The following is a 21270-nucleotide window of genomic DNA, read 5'->3' on the forward strand; positions in this document are numbered from 1 at the left end:
ATCTGGAGAACCAGTGGAACCAGCCTGGCAAATTTCACCACCACCACCAACAAAAATCAGCAAAAACACTCCTGTGTGTTCAGAAATTGGAGGGTTAAGGGATGCCAGTAAAGTCCATGCCCTCAGGAAAAACAATACTTGGTCCTTAGCTCTTGTCAAGGTAACTGCCAAGACAAAACACCCAATTCTGTGTATTGTTTTCTCCAGATTAAAAAACTAACTCGGCTGGGCGCGGTGGCTCATACCTATAATCCCAGCACTTTCAGAGGCCGAGGCAGGTGGATCACCTGAGGCCAGGAGTTTGAGGCCAGCCTGGCCAACATGGTGAAACCCCATCTCTACTAAAAATAGAAAAATTAGCTGGGCGTGGTGGCAGGCGCCTGTAGTCACAGCTACTCGGGAGGGTGAGGCAGGAGAATCGCTTGAACCTGGGAGGTGGAGCTTGCAGTGAGCTGAGAATGTGCCACTGCACTCCAGCCTGGGTGACAGATAGAGCGAGACTCCGTCTCAAAAAAAAAAAAAAAATTAACTCATGTTGGACACATGGATTACTTTTCTAAGCAGCCATTAAGAAGTTTCTCTCCTGGGCACAGTGGTTTGTGTCTATGGTCCCTCGTACTATGGAAGCTGAGACAGGAGTATCGCTTGAGCCCAGAAGTTCAAGGCTGCAGGTGAGCTACCACTGTGTCGTTGCACTCCAGCCTGGAGGACACAGCAAGGTGGGTCTAGCCTTAAAAACAAAACAGTTTCCCCCAAAATAACCTCTGAAGTACTTTAAAGTACAGCAATTAAGGAATGGCAAGCCTGGTATAACACTGCCAATGTAACAAATACTGGACCAGCTCTTATACATGGAGGTTCAATTCCAAGCCCTCCAAAATGTCCAAAATGTCAATCTCTGTTCTTCCTTTTCTAGTCTAGTATTTCTTTGGATGATAAAAAGCACACTGAGTCATCTGATTCTCAGAAAATTCATACTAAACTGCACAGAAAAAAAAAATGATGCTGACCTTTTTTCTGCCACCTTCAATGCAAGAAAAAGGGTAATTCCTTTCTTTTTTTTTTGAGACAGAGTCTCGCACTGTTGCCCAGGCTGGAGTACAGTGGCACATGATCTCGGCTCACTACAACCTTCACCTCTTGGGTTCAAGTGATTCTCCTGCCTCAGCCTCCCGAGTAGCTGGGATTACAGCTGCGTGCTACCACACCCAGCTAATTCTTGTATTTTCAGTAGAGATGGGGTTTCACCATATTGGCCAGGCTGGTCTTGAACTCCTGGCCTCAAGTGATCCACCTGCCTCGGCCTCCCAAAGTACTAGGATTACAGGCGTGAGTCACTGTGCCCGGCCTAGGGTAATTCCTTTCTAAAAGTACTGCTATTCACTTTGGATGTTTTGGATTCCCAGTTGTAAAACAGACCTGTTCTAACAGAACTCAGTCTCCGAAAGCCCCCGGATACCCCGTATTCTGTGAGTGGGTGCGGGGAATATGGGCTCCTATCTATCCAGCAGGGAGCCCATCCTACCTCTTCTTGACTTACCTCCTTTCAAGCCCTAGTATCAGTTAACAAATAACAAAAGAAGCTGCTCTGGCCTCCTGTTTGACTATTACTAATTGCTTTCTTCCCTCTTTCTTCTCCCCACAAAGTATCAATACCCCTGGAATTGGGTGGAACTGATCTCACTACACTAGTAGGTAAGAAGCTGAAAAACATAACCGCTGCCAAACAAGTGTTCAGGCTCCCTAAATGAGAGAAATTTACCAAAACTAAGGCTCCTACTGAATAAACCACAAACTCTTATTTGGTGCATGTGTTTTTACCTCTATTTTTTCATCAGTAAAATGATGATTTGGAACAGCTGTATTGCTGACAAAAAAACTTAAAAATTATACACGAATAGAGTGGAACATTCCTTTTTTACTACTTCACCCATGTCCTAAAAAATGGAATTAGGTGGTAAAGAAACTTTGCTTTTAAAGGAGAATCACCCTCACCCACACATACACATACACTGTGACTCTGAAATTAACTGCAGAAGAAATTATTTAAGATTCTTATTACAGGCAGGGCGCGGTGGCTCACGCCTGTAATACCAGCACTTCGGGAGGCCGAGACAGGTGGATCACCTGAGGTCAGGAGTTCAAGACCAGCCTGACCAATATGATGAAACCCCGTCTCTACTAAAAATACAAAAAAATTTAGCCGGGCGTGTTAGCATGCAAATGTAATCCCAGCTACTCAGGAGGTTGAGACAGGAGAATTGCTTGAACCCAGGAGGCGGAGGCTGCAGTGAGCCGAGATCGTGCCACTGCACTCCAGCCTGGCCAACAAGAGTAAAACTCTATCTCAAAAATAAATAAATAAATAAATAAATAAATATTCGTATTATAATCTACTCCTTTTTTACAACAAGCCAATCTGCCTGAAAATAGGTATCAACTGTCCAGGGACTTGGCCACTTACCTTCTCTGACTGTACTTAAACTTATCACTTGCATCTGAGACAATCCAAATTCAGGTAGTACCAACCTCACTTGGAAATGAGAGGTTCCAGAGCAAGTTAGAGCTCGGCTACAGAATCCTACTGGGGTGAGGGACACTGTGCTGCTGGCTTCTTTCCATCAGAACCAGCAAGAGATCACATTTCCTTCCCCCTTTTCAGCGAGTGAATTAGTTTCTGCTCATATCATATGGCAAATTCCACTCCTTCCATCATTTACTTTTTAAAGGAACAGGACCACATTACTTCTCAGTAACTTAGAGAGGTGGAGAAAATTCAATGAGAAATGTATTTTCCATGGGTTCCAAAATACAGCAGGCAGAGGGGCACTGCTTATCTCAAGGATGATTCCCACACAGGAACTGGAATTTTTCTTGTTTGTTGTTGTTGTTGTTTGTCATTTTTGAGACAGAGTCTGGCTCTGTTGCCCAGGCTGGAGTGCAGTTGCTCAATCTTACTGCAGAGGTGACTGCAACCTCTGCATCTTGGGCTCAAGCAATCCTCCCACCTCAGCCTCCTGAGTAGCTGGGACTACAGGTACGCCACAATGCTTGGCTTTTTTTTTTCTTTCTTTTTTTGAGAAGGAGTCTTACTCTGTACCCCAGGCTAGAGTGCAGTGGTGCAATCTCAGCTCACTGCAACCTCCGTCTCCCAGGTTCAAGCAATTCCCCTACCTCAGCCTCCCGAGTAGTTGGGATTACAGGTGCATGTCACCATGCCTGGCTAATCTTTGTATTTTCAGTACAGACGGGGTCTCACCATGCTGGCCAAGCTGGTCTCAAACTCCAGACCTCAAATGATCCGCCCGCCTCAGCCTCCCAAAGTGTTGGGATTACAGGTGTGAGTCAACACATCTGGACCATTTCACAATTTTAAAAATAATTTTTAGGGGGTGGGGGGCAAGGGGAGGGGGAGCATTAGATTAGGACAAACAGCTAATGCATGCGGGGCTTAAAACCTAGATGACGGGTTGATATGTACAGCAAACCACCATGGCACATGTATACCTCTGTAACAAACCTGCACTTTCTGCACATGTATCCTAGAACTTAAAATTTAAAAAATAAATAATTTTTGCTTTCTCATTAAAGCAGATTTCACAATTGCTATACTTTATAGTTATTTGGTAAAATTGGAGTTTATGCTTCAAAAATACGGCCCAACAAGTACCAAGGGCATTCTTCTGTTCATCTCATCAAGATTTACTGAACACTTACTGCGCCATGTGCACTAGATGCAGCAAAAAAAAAAAAAAAAAAAAAAAAAAAAAAAAAGTTTCCTGTCTTGTACCTAACTGTAAGTAGAAAATTATTTTTTAATCTTTTCAGGCTCATACTGTGACTTTGGAGGTTTTCGTTTGTATTGGTTAACAGTGTAAAAAGGCACCAGAGTAAAGTCAAAAAGATTACTAGTAAGACCTTTTCCAAGTTGCTTCTCTTTGAACTAAAGTTTTCTTATGTGCTCATAACAAGGATGATACTTTAGTTAATAGTAAAGTTTCATACTGGTTCATTAATTGTGACAAATGTACCATACTAATGTAAGATGTTATTTACAGTGGAAACTGGGCATGGGGTACATAGGAACTGTTATGGGTCCAGTTGTGACCCATCTACCCATCCAAATCATATATGGGAAGTCCTAACCCCTAGTACCTCAGAATGTAACCTCATTTGAAGTTAAGGGTCTTTAGTGAGGTATATGATGCTTATAAAAAGGGGAAATTTGGAACCTGATATGCGGAGACACAGGGAAGCCAAGGAGAGGGGCCTGGAACAGATCCTTCTGTCACGGCTCTCTAGAAGAACCAATCCTGCCGACACCTTGATTTTGAATTTCTAGCCTCCAGAGCTGTGAGACAATAGAACTGCTGTTGTTGAAGCCTCCATTTGTGGTACTTTATTATAGCAGCCCCAGCAAATATAAACTCTGTATATCTTCACAATTTTCAATAAATCTTCAACTATTCTCAAATAGATATTAAAAAAAAAGATAAGGGTAATGTTACCAATATTTCACAGTTAAGACCAAAAGAGATAGATAACTAGCAAATCTGCACATAATCTCAACACACAATAAGCAACTGAGACTAGACGTTCCATTCTGGGCTGTCCGTATGTCCATAATACAGTGTTACTTCAAGAGGGGCACTAAGGTGGGTGTTAGGTGAGGAAATACACTAAAGCAAATTATCAATCTAAAATGCTCAGTCCTAAATGGACAAGTCACTTTGTAATACTGGGCCAGGTTCGGCAGTAAGTAGAGGCTTTGGTAGCAAAAACGAACTGGGTTCAATCTTGGCTCTGCCACCCATTCCTAGACAAAATACTTAACTCTCTCCATCTTCCAAATGTGACCTACACCTTACAGGACTGCCAGGAGAATTAAGGAAGTACATACACAGTGCCTGACACACAAGTGAGTAAACACCTTAAACTATGTTTAGCCACAGAACCAGAGTGGTTGGAGGGAGAGATTTAGGAACTTCCCTGGGAGTAAACAGATTTCATAACTGATTCTATTTTCTTGCTATTTATTAAAACCTGCCTACAAGAAGGAGAATGGCGTGAACCCGGGAGGCAGAGCTTGCAGTGAGCTGAGACTGCGCCACTGCACTCCAGCCTGGGCGACAGAGCGAGACTCCGTCTCAAAAAAACAAACAAACAAACAAAAAATCTGCCTACAAGTAATAAGTGATCAGGTATCTTCCTACACAGCAATAAAGCATTTTATATCTTTCCTGGCTAAATTAGCATGTGTCACACTGAAGAGGTGTGCTAGAAGGAAAGGTCGTATTATCAAGAAAGACCTAAGTCAAAAGGTCACATTCACCTTTGGAAGACAAATCTCTTCGATGCTGGATGTTAGCAGCGAAAATCAACAGCAAGCTAAAAGTTCACTTAGAACTTTTTCATCACAACATCCCCAGTGTAAGCAACTTGAGATACTCCTCTGAGAATTCAGTCAATGGGTGTCTATTAAGCTCAGGATCATCTATGCAATTAATCATTGGGGAAACAAAATGAATAGCACAGCTGGCGGCTTAAAAAAAATACTCAATTCACCCCAGAGGCTCCTCTCCTATGTCTCTCAGGGACGGTAACAGTAATTTTAGTCCCCATTTTAAATGAGTATGTTACCATTGGGGAATATTTTCTTCTCAATTCTTAAGAGAAATTCTCAGCTTTCCTAACTTAATAAAGACACTATAATCTATATTAACTAACGACCTGTGGTTTCCTTCCAGCTGTCATTAAGATAAATCTTTTCTAAGCTAAATTAAGCAGCCAATCATGACACTTAACTATTTTTAAAAATGGAATTATTGTCCAGGTGCAGTAGCTCACCCCTGAAATCCTAGCACTCTGAGAGGCCAAGGCGGGTGGATCACTTGAGCCCAGGAGTTTGAGACCAGCCTGGGCAACATAGTAAGACCTCATCTCTACAACAAATACAAAAATTAACTGGGCATGGTGGTTTGTGCCTATAGTCTCAGCTACTCAGGAGGCCGAAGCAGGAGGATCATCTGAGCCTGGGAGGTCAAGGTTGCAGTGAGCCGTGATCAAGCCACTGCACTCCAGCCTTGGCCACAGAGCCTCCAAAAAATACATAAAACAGGCCGGGCGCGGTGGCTCACGCCTGTAATCCCAGCACTTTGGGAGGCCAAGGTGGGCAGATCACGAGGTCAGGAGATAGAGACCATCCTGGCTAACACAGTGAAACCCCATCTCTACTGAAAATACAAAAAAAAAAAAATTAGCCGGCCCTGGTGGCGGGCGCCTGTAGTCCCAGCTACTGGGCAGGCTGAGGCAGGAGAATGGCGTGAACCCGGGAGGTGGACTTGTAGTGAGCCGAGATCGCGCCACTGCACTCCAGCCTGGGAGACAGAGCAAGACTCCATCTCAATAATAATAATAATAATAAATAAATAAAATAAAATAAAATAAAATAGAAGCATTACTATTAAAGCCTTGGGCTAAACACTGATAAATACTGTAATCACCTACAGAACTTTAAAAAAAAGTCCATCCATCAAGATTCTAATTGAAGAAACTGAGAATGGGATTCAGAGCCAGTGGGCCATGGACATTCTTTGCAGATCACCCCCATACTGATATATAGACATCCACTGTTTACAAAGAGTTCTACATAAAGCCTGGACAGAACTACAGTAGGAGAAATAAGCTGTTTGACAGCTTTTACAGACAATGGTCTTTTTAAGATCAAATCATCTTCCCAAAGATGATCACATGGAGGTTTAGAGGAGGAAAAAAACGTGTGTGTTAGATTTATTTTGTTTTATATTACTATGTCACTGTTTTGTATTATGTTTGGAATGCGGCAGGCCATTATTCATTAACTTAATCATACTAGTTTATCTGTTCCTTCAGAAGTATGAACTCTTAGAACTGTACCATCCAATACATATGTAGACTCAGCACATGAAATGTGGCTGATCTGAACTGGGATGAGCTACAGGTATAAAATAAACATGGGATTTCTAAGGCTTGGTATAAACAGAAAGTAAAATATCTCACCATTCTTTATATCACTTATACGTTGAAATAAGAATGTACTGGATATATTTAATTATATAAAACATATCGTTCAAATTTATTTCATCTGTTTTTTAAAATGTGACTACTAAAAAATATTAAATGACATGTGGCTCACATTCTTTTTTTGAGCAGCACTGTCCTTGAGAACAACGATGATTATATCTTCAAATTGAGAACCCAATCTAGTACTGTCCAGTCACTTTTAGATTTGTCATTTATACTTGCCATTTCTAGTCTCTACCCACTAAGCCTTTCCTGTTGCAGTAACTCTCCACATGAGTTTGGGGGAGCAGGCGGAGATGTCTTAAATACAAACACAACTCTACGTAAGAGACCAAAAATGATTTAAAGATCTACTACCATTTTGGATCATACTAATCATCTAAGTTTACATAAGAAATCAAGGAGAACCCGACCGGTTGCTTCCACTTAAAATTATTTAAAATACTACTCGAAGCTATCTAGAGACACCAACTCCACCGCAGGTAGATCCACACATTCAACCAGAACTTAGTCCAGATACCTGTGATCAGTGTAGTTCGTCTCTCTGGGATTTCCTTTTGGAATAGCATATGAACTGCTTACAGAAATGGCTCTAATTTTTTATTTTATTTTTACTTTTTTTGAGATGGAGTCTCGCTCTGTCGCCCAGCCTGGATTGCAATGGCGCGATCTCAGCTCACTGCAAGCTCCGCCTCCCGGGTTCATGCCATTCTCCTGCCTCAGTCTCCCGAGTAGCTGGGACTACAAGCGCCCACCACCATGCCTGGCTAGTTTTTCTGTATTTTCAGTAGAGATGGGGTTTCACCGTGTTAGCCAGGATGGTCTCGATCTCCTGACCTCGTGATCCGCCCGCCTTGGCCTCCCAAAGTGCTGGGATTACAGGCATGAGCCACCGCGCCCAGCCTAATTTTTGTATTTTTAGTAGAGATGGGGTTTTACCATGTTGGCCAGCTGGTCTCGAACTCCTGGCCTCAAGTGATCTGCCCTCCTCGGCCTGCCAAAGTGCTTGGCTTACAGGTGTGAGCTACTGCGCTTAGCCCAAGATAAAATTTATAATATAGCCAAAATGCTTAAATGTATTGTGGAAGATTTACACTTATGGTTAGAGTTTAGGGAGAAATTACTGATAAAGACATAGAAACTAAGCAAAATAGACAAAAAGGTTATTAAAAACAGAAAACAAATAGTTGTACAAAAAAGGAAAAGTAAACACAACATGTAAAATGACTGGGCTGTGAATAAGCACTATGTAATCATAATAATGTTGTAAACCATGATACTGCCATGACTAAAATTATATTGTAAACCATGATACTGCCATGACTAAAATTATATTATAACCAGAGTGCCTTTTTTTTTTTTTTTGAGACAGAGTCTCGCTCTGTCGCCCAGGCTAGAGTGCAGTGGCACGATCTTCGCTCACTGCAAGCTCCGCCTCCTGGGTTCACACCATTTTCCTGCCTCAGCCTCCAGAGTAGCTGGGACTACAGGTGCCCGCCACCACGCCCGGCTAATTTTTTGTATTTTTAGTAGAGATGGGGTTTCACCGTGTTAGCCAGGATGGTCTCGATCTCCTGACCTCGTGATCCGCCCGCCTCGGCCTCCCAAAGTGCTGAGATTACAGGCGTGAGCCAGGTGCCCGGCCCCAGAGTGACAATTAATGTTGGCATGTGAGGTGGTCAGGTAAGCCTACCAAAAACGACCACTATCTAAGGAGTGAAGTTAATAAATAATAACAAACACTGTAAAGCAAAAGAGGCTTATTATTTAGAGAGATATACCAAAAGGAACTGAAGAGTTGAAAATGACTGCTTCTAAGGGGCTGGGAAGGACTGCTGTTTTTCATAAAAAGCCCTAGGGAGCTGATGGTCTGGTATGTCTACTATAGTGTTTTTGCAAATATATAAAGCTTTTGTTTGTTTTTGTTTTTCTGAGACAAGGTCTTGCTCTGTTGCCCAGGCTGGAGGGCAGTGGCAAGATCTCGGCTCACTGTAACCTCTACCTTCTGCATTGAAGTGATTCTCCTGCCTCAGCCTCCCAAGTAGCTGGGATTACAGGTGCCTGCCACCATGCCTGGCTAATTTTTGTATTTATAGTAGAGACGGGGTTTCACTATGTTGGCCAGGCTGGTCTCAAACTCCTGACCTCAAGTGATCACCTGCCTTGGCCTCCCAAAGTGCTGGGATTACAGGTGGGAGCCACCACGCCCGGCCCCCAATTTTAATTAAAACAGGTATATATCCAAGTAACATAAGCATGAAAAGGGACTGCTTCCCAAAATATTAACAATGATTACAGATGTCAAGTTTACAGACAGCCTTTTTCAAACGAATACTGTTTCATAAGAACCCAGAACTTCCATTAACGAATCGTCTGGATAATCAATTCTTTTTCTTTTCTTTTCTTTTTTTTTGAGACAGGGTCTTGCTGTCACCCAGGCTGGAGTGCAGTGGCATGAACATGGTTCACTGCAGTCTCCAACTACTGAGCTCAAGCTATCCTTCTGCCTCAGCCTCCCAAGTAGCTGGGACCACAGGTGTGTATCACCAGGCCTGGTTAAATTTTTTTATTTTTTGTAGAGACAGGATCTCACCATGTTGCATAGGCTGGTCTTGAAATAATCAATTCTTAACATAAGATTGGTTTTACAAATTAGTGAAGCTATTAGTTTCTTTTACCACCATGCTTTTACCTTATTTGAACAATGATTCAACTCGTACTGGATCCCAGACACTACCCCAAAAGAACACCCGCAGCACCACTGGCTTCTTCACTTTACAAGTCAGCATACACTTCTGAAATGAGAGAAAATAAGTAGTGATAAAATGGCTACCCAAATGCAGATTCTGTTACTGATGCTCAAAATCTATAAACACAAACCCTACTTTAGCCCTCAGCTTTACTCCAAAAGGACCCAAGCTTTTCTCTCAAAGTATGAGATGGTCTGCCTCTGTCTGACAGGTTTTCATTCATCTAACCTCCTACAGTATGGAAAGCAAAAGCCTTCCTTACTGTAACCTGATACTTTCACTGGCAGTATTTCAGGTGCTAAGGTTTTCATTATGCAAGACTAATTCACAAGCTCCACAAAACTCAACCTGGTGAACCTGACAAAAATCAGATGTTTAAAATAAGAAAGCAATGAACAGAGGTATATTAAAATGAATTTAACAAATGCATTTCAAGGTAAAATAACTCTCCGTACCTACCCATAAAAGCACAAAAATTCCCTTCTGCTCCAGTTGTCTATTCCCAGATCTATGAACATGGTCATACATCAAAGCTATGTCCAGCGTTTTCCAAAACAAACAGGAAAACCAAGTTCCAAGACCAGCAAGCTCATGTAGGTAATTAGATGTACTCACTCCTGCCTTATCAAAACTTTGTTGTTATTCATATTACAGGGGCAGTGGCTCACGCCTATAATCCCAGCACTTTGGGAGGCCAAGGCAGGAGGATCACGAGGTCAGGAGATCGAGACCATCCTGGCTAACATGGTGGAATCCCGTATCTACTAAAAATACAAAAACAAAATTAGCCAGGCGTGGCGGCAGGCACCTGTAGTCTCAGCTACTCAGGAGGCTGAGGTGGGAGAGTGGCATGAACCCAGGAGGTGGAGCTTGCGGTGAGCCGAGATCGCGCCACTGCACTCCAGCCTGGGGGACAGAGTGAGACTTTGCCTCAAGGAAAAAAAAAAAATTACTAACAGGATAATACTGTTTTATCCAGATGAGGCTTAGTATTCAGATCCTTTACCAAATAACAATGTCGGTATGTGTTTCTTTATTAATATAAGTACAAATATAGCACTTTAAAAAACTCATTCAAAATACTTTTTCATGTCTTCTCGCTATGTATTCTTCTAATTCAGCCTAGGTTACATCAGTCAAAACTTCTTCCCCCGATTCCTCACTCCAGAGGCACAGAGGGCTCACATCAGTCAGCTCTGCCTAGCTAGTGAGGGAAATCCCATGTCTGCTACAGGACTGCAAACTGCTCTTACGCTGTAACATGTTGAATTTAAAAAACAACCTATTCCAAGCCGGGCGTGGCGGCTCATGCCTGTAATCCCGGCACTTTGGGAGGCCGAGGCGGGCGGATCACGAGGTCCAGAGTTCAAGACCAGCCTGGACAACATGGTGAAACCATGTCTCTACTAAAAATACAAAAAGTAGCCGGGCATGGTGGCACATGACTGTAATCCCAGCTATTCAGGAGGCTGAGGCAGGAGAATCCCTTGAACTCGGGAAGCAGAGGTCGCAGTGTGCCGAGATCGTGCCATTGCACTCCAGCGTGGGTGACAGAGCGAGACTCTGTCTCAAAACAACAAAAAAAACACAATCTATTCCAATACATCCATCTTTCCCTCTAATTCTAACCAGATGGCAAAAGTACACACACATAAATCTCCCATTTTATTACTCCATCATATTTCCTATTAATTAACCTCTTCTTGGATATTGGCAAGAATTTTATCATTCCAACAAGTCTTCAATTCCCCATTGTTGCGATGAGTGAATAAGCAAATCTGAGGCTCTGGCCTTTAGTTACTCTGTGACAGCAAAGAGACACCTGAAACCCTGAGTCACCCCCTGCCACCACAGTTGCCCTCCTCCTGCCTAGCCTGTCCTGCATGTCATCTGGCCAGCCACAGGCATACTTGTCAGCCTCTATCTCCTGAACCTCCTTTGGCCAAACAGCAGTGTATTAGCAAGGAGACTCCATAATAGACCCTCTTCCCTTCTACACATTACTAATTGTCCACTTATTCAACAAATAATTTATTAAGTACTGACTACATGCCAGGCACTATTCTACACACTGGAGGTTCAATAATTTAAAAGTCCCTTCATGCCTGGAACTGACATTCTAGGGAGCAGATGGGGGCACATGGAGGAGTAAAAGTTATACAATTTTATATCACGCATTAAGGGAAGGCCTCTCTAATGAGACAGCTGAGCAGAGATGGAAGAAAAAGAGTATACTGGGCCTTATCTGAGGAAACAGCAAATGCAAAGACCCTGGGGAGGAAACATGCTTGACTGTCTGAGGAAGAGACAAAAATAAGAATGTCTGCAATGTTGGCCAAGTGCGGTGGCTCACACCTGTAATCCCACCACTTTGGGAGGCCGAGGCGGGCAGATCACCTGAGGTCGGGAGTTCAAGACCAGCCTGACCAACGTGGAGAAACCCCGTCTTTACTAAAAACACAAAAAATTAGCCAGGCGAGGTGGCTGGTGCCTGTAATCCCAGCTACTCAGGAGGCTGAGGCAGGAGAATCACTTGAACCTGGGAGGCAGAGATTGTGGTGAGCCGAGATCGCACCACTGCACTCCAGCCTGGACAACAATAGCGAAACTCTTGTCTCAAAAAAAAAGAATGTCTGCAATGCAAAAGGTTACCAATGAGCTGTTGGTAGATCAGGTCAGAAACATGGCTGAATGGACAGGGCCTTGCAATCAACGTAAGGACTTTGGTTTTCCTCTGGGTAATGAGGGCAGCCACTGGAGTGTTTAGAGCATAAAATAGGAGCATAATTATGTTTCAAAATACCACAAACTGCAATGATACATGCTCGCTGCTGCGTGGAGAACAGATTTTAATGGGTCACAAATAGAAGAAATTAGTAGATAATGCCCAAAATAATCCAGGCAGGGCTGGGCGCAGTGGCTCATGCCTGTAATCCCAGCACTTTGGGAGGCCGAGGCGGGCGGATCACGAGGTCAGGAGATGGAGACCATCCTGGCTAACATGGTGAAACCCCGTCTCTACTAAAAATACAAAAAATTAGCCAGGCGTGGTGGCGGGCGCCTGTAGTCCCAGCTACTCAGGAGGCTGAGGCAGAAGAATGGCGTGAACCCAGGAGGCGGAGGTTGCAGTGAGCCAAGATTGCGCCACTGCACTCCAGCCTGGGTGACAGAGCAAGACTCCGTCTCAAAAAAAAAATAATAATAATAATCCAGGCAGGCCAGGTGTGGTGGCTCACACCTATAATCCCAACATTATGGGAGGCTGAGGCAAGAGAACTGCCTGAGCCCAAGAGACAGAGGCTGCAATGAGCCATGTTCACACTACTGCACTCCAGCCTAGGTGACAGAGCAAGACCTTGTCTCAAAAAAGAATAAAATAATAATAATAATGATCCAGATAAAGGACAACAGTGCCTTAGACCAGCGTGTCACTCAGAACGCTCCCATGTTCCACACATTAGTAGACCTTAACGATATAGTTTCCAAATCCAAACAAAGGGTAAACGCTAACATTCTAGGACCATACCATTTGTATCTCCTATGGTACACAAGACTGAATTTTTTTTTCCTTATCTCACCTCAAGTACCCCTGGCAATCTTTCTTTCTTTTCTTTTTTTATTTTTTTTTTGAGACGGAGTCTCACTCCCTCGCCCAGGCTGGAGTGCAATGGTGCGATTTCAGCTCACTGCAACCTCCGTCTCCTGGGATCAAGCAATTCTCCTGCCTCAGCCTCCCTAGTAGCTGGGATTACAGGCATGCATAACCACACCCAGCTATTTTTTTTGTATTTTTAGTAGAGACAGGGTTTCACCATGTTACCCAGGCTGGTCTCAAGCTCCTGACCTCAAATGATCCGCCCACCTCAGCCTCCCAGATCCGCCCACCTCAGCCTCCCAAAGTGCTGGGATTACAGGCATGAGCAACCGCGCCTGGCCTGGCATTCTTTTTTTTAATTAAATAGAGACAGGGTCTCACTATGTTGCCCAGGCTGGTCTCGAACACCTGCCCTCACATGATCCGCCAGCCTCAGCCTCCCAAAGTGCTGGGATTACAGTGTGAGCCACAGTACCCGGCCCCTGGCAGTCTTTTATTGAGAACTACAGAACATAAGGAAACACTTTGCCCATTCTTGTGAACCTGAGGTCAAAGACAGTCCTTTAAACCACCAGGCGTAACAAGCAAGCTTATGTAATACTTGAGGACTAATGTGTTCTTGTTTCAAAAGCATGATGATAGCAATTAAAAGCGAAAAAAAGAAGACAGTGTCAAGTTAACCCAAAGTATCTAATGAATAACAAAATGTAATCTCAGCCATTCCCCACTGTAAAAAAAAAAAATACTAAGCATAAGATGACAGCTTAGCAAATAAACCTTTAGTTTTTACCACAGAAAACTGTGCAATGTCTGCTCCAAGTAGGTTTCATGGTATCAGTGGAAACCAAGATTGATCCAAGACTGGTGAAATTACTATAAATGGGTTTGGAGAGAAAACAGATCACTTCCAAATAAGTCATGTATACAGAGCCTTCTGTAATAGGGGATGGCAACTAAGGCACACAGACCAAATCTAGCCCATTGTCTGGTTTTGTACCATCCATGAGCTAAGAATGGTTTCTGTTTTAAAAAAATTTTTTTTATCAAAAAAATACTTCATTAGAGGTTAAAATTATACAATATTCCAACTTCTTTTTTTCCCCCATATTAGCTGCTGGGCTGGGGAAATTCCAATTTACACACCCATAAACAATTTTATAGGAACAGTCACATTCATTTACATATGGCTACTTGCACACTAAGACAGGAGATCTGAGTAGCTGCAACAGGGACTGCCTTCAGTGGTCTCACTGCTTTGCTCTGCTACAAATTGCAGTGACACAGTTATAACTCAATAGCATTTCACATACCATGCATAGGCAGTATCACATTTTATTATTATTTTTAATTACCAGTGCATATCCATCACATCAAAACAAGAAAAGCAGATGTTGATGTTACCCTTTTAAGGCACAGTGTGAAGTGTGAATCATTTTGTTACTGAATTTGATAGCAAATCATTGTGTTTATTATGAAATGACACCACAGGTATGCCAGGAATATAACATACATGGATCTTACCAAACTAAGCACTCATCACAATATTCCCAACTTACAGGAAAGCAAATGACGGTAAAAAATATCTGTGGAGAAGAAAAGGACTTAGTTGGAAAAACTGGCAAACGTTGTGAAAATGTAAGGTTATTTATCAGCAGTTTCTCTGCAGACTTTTTTTCTTGAGACATGGTCTCCGTCACCTAGGCTGGAGTGCAGTGCTGAGAAAAAGAAGGTGAATATCCTGACTTGCCCTAACACATGGCAGTTTGATGAGTTAGAAGCAGAAAAATTTTATGTTTCTTGAAAAGCTCAGGGCTGAGTATGAAATTTTTCAACAAGAACCACCCTTAACCACTATTACTGTTGCGGATACCAAATAGCTTTGAAGTTAGCTTTTGCTGCAGAGTTGATAATGTTTCTTAATGAATTCAGTTTAAAATTACAAAGACCTGGCACAGTAGCTCACATCTGTAATCCCAACACTTTGGGAGGCCAAGGTAGGAGGACAGCTTGAGGTCAGAAGTTTGAGACCTGCCTAGTGAATACAGCAAGATCCGTCTCTACAAAAACTAAAAAAAAAAAAAAAATTAGCCTGACTCAATGGTGTACGCCTGTGGTCCCAGCTATTCAGGAGGCTGGGACAGGAGGCTCGCTTAAGCCCAGGAGCTTGAAGTTGCAGTGAGCTATGATCTCATCACTGCACTCCAGACTAGCTGACGGAGGGAGATTCTGTCTCAAAGAAATAAAATAAAATTAGAAGTCAAAACAGCACTTCTATGGGAAACACATATTGTAATAAAATAATACTAATGACAATAAATGTTTCAATTTCAAGAAATGTCAAATTACTTTATTCACTTCTCATACTATCAAAAGTTGAACAAGAAGTGATATCTCCATACCCACACAAATCTGAAGCAGATCTTCTGAGCTCAAACTACAGTTCCAGCATATTTCCAACCTTAATGCATGTGTAAAGTAAATCTCCATATTTCAAAATCTGTCTGTGCAGCTAAGGAGCTTCCATCTAATCTTCAATTGGAAGCAATTTATCTGCAATGTTATGGTATGCTAAAAGACAAATATCAAGAATCTAACACATTTCTGTGCCTTCCAAAAGATAAATCTGCTCAATTAAAATCACATGCTCAGTGATTAATGTATTTGGCAGTACCCATCTGTGTGAAGACATTTTCAAAGATGACACACATAAAACTTCCTGACAGATCAGCATTAACAAATAAATATTTGCCATCAATTTTGAAAGGCAATGCTAACTTGGAAACCCAATTAAGTGAAATTGTACTCCCCAAAAGCAGAATTCCATTCTTATAGACCTGTTACTACAAAAATTATACTCACTATTTACATATATATATATATATGCCTATCTATCTATATTTTTTGAGACAGAGTCTCACTCTGTCACCTAGGCTGGCGTGCAGTGGCATGGTCTTGGCTCAGTGCAACCCCTGTCCTCCGGGTTCAAGAGATTCTTGTGCCTCAGCCTTGCAAGTAGCTGGGATTACAAGCTTGCGCCACAATGCCTGGCTAATTTTTTTGTATTTTTAGTAGAGACGGGGTTTCGTCATGTTGGCCAGGCTGGTCTCGAACTGACCTCAGGTGATCTGCCCACCTCAGCCTCCCAAAGCGCTGGGATTGCAGGTGTGAGGCACTGTGCCTAGCCTGATTATTGTATTTTGAAATAAAAACTTTGTGCAAAGTTGTTTTCTCTCTTGTCATGTAAGTACCCACAGAGTAGCCTCAACTTTGCCTCTTGGCCAGCAAAGCCTAAAGTATCTGACCCTTTGGAAAGGTTATCAACCCCTTTTCTTCATCATTTGTCTAACAAATGCATTTAGTGCAGATGGCCACTAAGAATCAACCTTGGCCAGGCATGGTGGCTCATGCCTGTAAACATATACTTTGGGAGGCCAAGGCAGGTGGATCACTTGAGGTCAGGAGTTCCAGGCCAGCCTGACCAACATGGTGAAACCCTGTCTCTACTAAAAGCACACAATTAGCGGGGCATGGTGGCAGATGCCTATAATTCCAGTTGCTTGGGCAGCTGAGGCAGGAGAATTGCTTCAACCCGGGAAGCGGAGGTTGCAGTGAGCCAAGATCGCGCCACTGCACTCCAGCCTGGGCAACAAGAGCAAAACTCCATCTCAAAAATAAATAAATAAAAATAAAAATAAACCCTAATGAATAGTAATTCTCAAAACTGTAAGACTCCCAAATGGTAGGAACTGATATTTTTTAATATTTATGCCCAGCAACTCATAGTAAAACAAATAAAAGTCAGTAATTAGTCATCCCAAAGCAATTTCCAAAGCAACTGAACTCCTCAATAAATAATAAGAGCACATCTGGCTCTGAAGCCTATGTTTGATTCCCAACTCCACCAACTACTAGTTGTGAGACCCTGGATAAGTGACTTAATTAAATCTCACTATCTGTGGTCCCTTATCTATAAAACTGTTCCTACTTCACAGTGTTGTTGAACACTGAATAAATTAATATATGTATAAAGTTCTCAGAAAAGTGCTTGGTACAAAGGAGTACTCAATACATATTGTTAATTGGGCCAGTATCAAAATGACAGTGAAAAGACACGACTTCAACAAGCTGGTTTGGGTAGTCATGTGGTCATTAAACAATTACATTCTCATGCAAATTCAGAATTTAGCTTTATGGCAAACTCCGAACGTAAGACACTAATTCCATCTTGAAAACCTGTAAAAAGAGCAGTAGGCTCTGTCAACGACAAACCCAAGCCTATGCCTAATTCCAGGTTGAATGAGTCTGCTCCTCAAATAACCCTATCATTCCGTGCCTCAAGGTCTCAATGTACAACACAGAGAGGAATCAAACATGCCAACTGATGCACCTGAACGTTTCTACCTAGACCAATGGTTTTTTAAACTCATGCTCTCGGGCTGTGCAGAGAGGTTGCGGCAAAGTAACTTTCCCATCTGAGTTATCCCGGTCCAGTAGATCAGACTGAATTGTCAAGAACTCATAATGACTACTTTCCCAGAACTTATCTTTTTATCACATTACAAAACTTTTATAAGCTACCAGCATTTCCTTATCACTTGAGCCTCTATTTCCTTGAAAACCAGTGGTCATGCACTACTACTAAAGTAAACTACTCCTTGAGGGCAGGTATCAGATCAAATTCCTTTTTATATCTCCAGTGCCATAACATACAACTGCCCATTTTAACCATTTTTATATGTACAGTTCAGTGACATTAAGAACATTCAGGCCAGGTGCGGTGACTCACCTATAATCTCAGCACTTTGGAAGGCCAAGGTGGGCGGATCACTTGAGCTGGGACTGTAGGCGTGGTGGCGCACGCCTACAGTCCCAGCCACTCAGTAGGCTGAGGCACAAGAATCGCTTGAGTCCAGGAGGTGGAGGTTGCAGTGAGCTGAGATTGCGCCAGCAGCTAGGATTACAGGCGCGCGCCACCACACCCAACTAATTTTCTGTATTTTTAGTACAGATTGGGTTTCGCCATGTTGGCCAGGCTGGTCTCGAACTCCCGCCCTCAAGTGATCCGCCCGCTTCAGCCTCCCAAAGTGCTGGGATTACAGGCGTGGGCCACTGTGCCCAGCCTCTAAGGTATATTTTTTTAATGTGTCTTATAAAGTCAGTCTTAGAAAACATTCCTAAATAATCTCACTATTAGGTGGCTAAATTGTACTCTACTAGAGAACACAGAGGATGCTAAATCTCTGATTATAAGAATATACCGCCTGTAATCCCAGAACTTTGGGAGACCAAGGCGGGCGGATCACAAGGTCAGGAGATCCAGACCATCCCGGCCAACATGGTGAAACCTGGTCTCTACTAAAAATACAAAAGTTAGCTGGGTGTGGTGGTGGGTGCCTGTAGTACCAGCTACTTGGGAGGCTGAGGCAGAAGAATTGCTTGAACCCGGGAGGTGGAGGTTGCAGTGAGCTGAGATCACGCCACTGCCCTCCAGCCTGGGCGACAGAGCAAATCTTTGTCTCAAAAAAAAAAAAAAAGTATACCTAATTCACTAAGGGCCTATTTGGAAGGAAATTTCAGTCAGTAAAAAATTATTAGAGTTGGAAATGTCAATGATATATCCAGAGTCTACCTTATGTAATTGCCGAATTTTGTAAAAATTTTCATCCAAACTTGATTAATACACCATTTAACCCAAGGCATTACACCAGGATAACCAACTTGTCTAGATTGCTTTCGTCTATAAACAAGAGACCAAATTTGATGCCAGAATAACCTGTCACAAATATGATCATGTCATTCCTCCAATTAAAGGTCCTTCCTGCTTACTGAATAAAATTCAATACAAGCACATTGCAATCCCGCTCTACTCGCTCCACCTTCTACCACTGACTCCTATGCTTCTACCCTTAATCAAACTACATTTTTAGAATGAACTTTCCTGTTCCACACCATTAGACATGCTCGTCCCACTGCCTTGAATAGCCTCGTCTCACCAAACCACCACTCCTGTCTCAACCTCCACCACACACACACTCACCACCTGCTTGGCTTATTCGAAACCTTCCAGCAACAGGTCAAATGTAAATTCTTGTAAAACCTTCCCCTAATTCTCCCCAGAAGAAGTCAGTGAGCATCTCATTCCAGGTTCTACTATTGCCCTTATCATCCTGTATTGTAATTAACTGTCTCTCCCACTAAACGTGAAGGTCCCTTAAGAATAGGGACTGTGGGGCTGGGGGCAGTGGCTCACGCCTGTAATCTCAGCACTTTGGGAGGCAGAGGCAGGTGGATCACGAGGTCAGGAGATGGAGATCATCCTGGCTAACACGGTGAAACCCTGTCTCTACTAAAAATACAAAAAATTAGCTAGGTGTGGTGGCGGGCACCTGTGGTCCCAGCTACTTGGGAGGCCAAGGCAGGAGAATGGCGTGAACCTGGGAGGCAGAGTTTGCAGTGAGCGGAGCTTGCACCACTGCACTCCAGCCTGGGCGAGAGCGAGACTCCATCAAAAAAAAAAAAAAAAGAGACTGTGCTGGCTGGGTGCGGTGGCTTGCGCCTGTATCCCAGCACTTTGGGAGGCCCAGGTGGACAGCCTGTGGTCTGGAGTTTGAGAGCAGCCTGGCTAACATGGTGAAACCCCATCTCTACTAAAAATACAAAAACTAGCCAGACGTGGTGGTGCATGCCTGCAGTCCCAGCTACTCAGGAGAATCATTTGAACCCAGGAGAAAGAGGCTGCAGTGAGCTGAGGATCACGCCACTGCACTCCAGCCTGGGAAACAGAGCAAGACACTGTCTCCAAAAAAAAAAAAAAAAAAAAGAAAGAAAAAGAATAGGGACTGTGCCTTATATTTATCTTGTATCTCCTCCAACACCTAACGCAATGCCTGGTACATAGTAGATTTCATCATGTTTGCTCAATAGGTAAGTTTGAGCCCCAAGATAATAAACATCTAAGCAAGCATGGCAACAGTGAAGACACAAGTATAAATCAAGTGAGCCCTCACATACATAAGAATTTACTGAAACTAGCACGACTACAGAGGATACAAAGAAATACAAAACGCTGGAAGCCAGGAGTTCAAGACCAGCCTGGGCCATAAAATGAGTCTCTACAAAAAAATAAAGCATGCCTGTAGTCCTAGCTACTCGGGAGGCTGAGAATCGCTTGGGCCCAGGAGGTCAAGGCTGCAGTGAGTCATGATTGCACCACTGTACTCCAGACTAGGTGACAAAGCAAAACTGTCTCACAAAAAAAAAAAAAAAAAAAAAAGAGGCTGAGGCTGGGTGCAATGGTTCAGGCCTGCAATCCAACACTTAGGAAGGCCAAGGTAGAAGGATCACTTGAGGCTAGGAGTTCGAGACTAGCCTGGACAACAAACCAAGACCCCCATCTCTACAATAAAAGTATTCAAAACTCAGTCAAAGCCACCAACAAATAAAGATATGGCAGGGTCAGACCAGTTAACAACTGAGGAGATGAACAAAAATGAAGGCCTGAAAGAAAAGAATAATTTTTTTAAATATTAAAAGATGAAGGAGGCTGGGCACCGTGGCTCATGCCTGTAATCCCAGCACTTTGGTAGGCCAAAGTGGGCGGATCACCTGAGGTCTGGAGTTCGAGACCAGCTTGGCCAACATGGTGAAACCCTGTCTCTACTAAAAATACAACAATTAGCCGTGCATGGTGGCGTGTGCCTGTAATCCCAGCTACCTGGGGGGCTGAGGCAGGAAAATCGCTTGAACCTGGGAGGTGGAGGTTGCAGTGAGCCAAGACCGTGCCACTGCACTCCAGCCTCGGCGGGGCGACAGAGCAAGACTCCATCTCCCAAAAAAAAAAAAAAAAAAAAAAAAGATGAAGAT

General features: G+C 43.1%; 1 protein-coding gene across 14 annotated transcripts in view; it reads right to left on the reverse strand.

Annotated features, from left to right (window-relative positions):
* Positions 1 to 21270, reverse strand: part of THRAP3 (thyroid hormone receptor associated protein 3) — an 80005-nt gene that overhangs the window by 36082 nt on the left and 22653 nt on the right. For 12 of the 14 annotated variants that reach the window (XM_016959238.4, XM_016959252.4, XM_016959240.4 and 9 more), the window contains exon 2: positions 9755 to 9857. The exons of the other annotated variants lie outside the window; for them this stretch is intronic. The gene's annotated coding sequence lies outside the window, so the exon portion shown is untranslated. The remainder of the gene's footprint in view (positions 1 to 9754; positions 9858 to 21270) is intronic. 14 annotated transcript variants of the gene reach the window in all.

This window comes from Pan troglodytes, chromosome 1 (genome assembly GCF_028858775.2).
Source record: "Pan troglodytes isolate AG18354 chromosome 1, NHGRI_mPanTro3-v2.0_pri, whole genome shotgun sequence".
NCBI lineage: Eukaryota > Metazoa > Chordata > Mammalia > Primates > Hominidae > Pan > Pan troglodytes.